This window comes from Martes martes, assembly GCF_963455335.1.
Source record: "Martes martes genome assembly, chromosome: 10".
NCBI classification, from domain to species: Eukaryota; Metazoa; Chordata; class Mammalia; order Carnivora; family Mustelidae; genus Martes; species Martes martes.
In genome coordinates, this window is record NC_137898.1 from 4,430,065 (window position 1) to 4,431,683 (window position 1,619).

Consider the following 1,619-nt stretch of genomic DNA (forward strand, 5'->3'; position numbering starts at 1 on the left):
ATGGAGGAGAGGGTGGAGAGGGGAGGGACGCAAGCACAGGGGGGGCTCCCCGAATCTGACTGTTACTTCCCCATATGGCTTTCACCCTCCCCTCTCCTCCCTCACGCTTATCGGTTTTAGCTGATGCTTTTCTCTTACTCGATTTACAGAGGTCAGATTAGGAAAGATCTAGATCATATCATTACAGACACGGCAGGGAGGAAATTGAATTCATTGCCCAGCTTGGTTTGCAGAGAAGAAATTCTTTTTGTCTCTTAACTAATGTCCCCAGTACCTCTGCTTGCGATAAGCTCCGAGCCACCTCTCGGAGTCTGTCCTGATTCTCCCGGCACAAATTCCTAACAGAATTACCATCAAACAGTCTGAGTATGGTTAAGACTCTCGAAAGCTGTGACTCGTGTCCTAACTCATGCGGTTCTTCATCTTGTGGTGCAAAGCTCCGTGCAGCCTGCCTCTTCCTGGGGCTCCGCCTGGAGACACAGGCCTACAGAGCTGAGCCATTGTAGGGGCAAGGGCCCCCCTGACTTCGTTCTAGTACGTTCTATTGCCAAAATGAGCGGGTGTGTGCGCTTGTGTCCACAGCAGGAGTATTCACAACAGGCAATGTACGTGCCCATCGGTGGATGAAAGGATGAGCAGCTGCGGCCTGTCCGTGCCACGGAATATCCTCCGGCCTTAACAAGGAAGAACGTTCCGACACCTGCTGCCACATGCGTGGCCTTGAGGACATGAGGCTGAGTGAAAGACGCCAGTCGCAAAAGGACAAATACGGTACAATTCCACGCACGTGGGTCGGATCCACTGATGCAGAAAGTGGGACTGAGGCCACCAGGGGCCGGGGGAAGGGCAGGGAGTCGGTGTTTAACAGCGGACGGAGTTTCTGTTTGGGAAGAGGAAAAACTTCTAGAAATGCGTCGTGGCGGTGGTTGCCCGGCACTGGGAACACACGGAACTCCGATGACTTGCACACTGCATGTAGAGGATGACAAATGTTACCTTACGTACGTTTTTACCACCGTCTTTAAAATGTGGGGGAAAAAAATGGCCAGAGGCAATGATTATCCTCAAAGTAATGTAATTCCTTATAAACTCCCCCGAGGAGTAATCTGGGAGACGCTTTTTCACAAGTTAGCTTCCCTGCTGGGCTGTGTTCCCGGGGAGGCTGGAAGCCTCGGTGACAAGGTGACGGGCTGGCGGGCGTGACTAATGGCGTGGCCAGCCGAGACGTCTGCGGCTGGGCTGCTGGGCCCCTTAATGTCGAAAATGCTTTCCGATTATTATACAAATTTGTATCTGTCAAGAGCATCATGAGGGCGGCGTGACCCTTTTGATGGCATTATCCCAACTTCTGGGAGACGCATTTCTGGGTCATCGTGACGGAACGGAAGGGCTCGTGAGTAAGGGCCACAGTTGAGACTGCAACGCGCGCCTCTCGCCCGTCCGAAATCCGGCTGAATACGGACGGCGCGCAGCGTGGGGTGTGGGTCGTGGTTTTCTGGGGGTGGTTTGCCCTCGTGGGCTCGATTCTGAGCCATTCCCCTGGGATCGCTCTCCCTAGGGATTTGGGGAGCATGTTGAATTGGGGGGCAGGCAGACATGAGTGTGCGGGGACCCCTCCC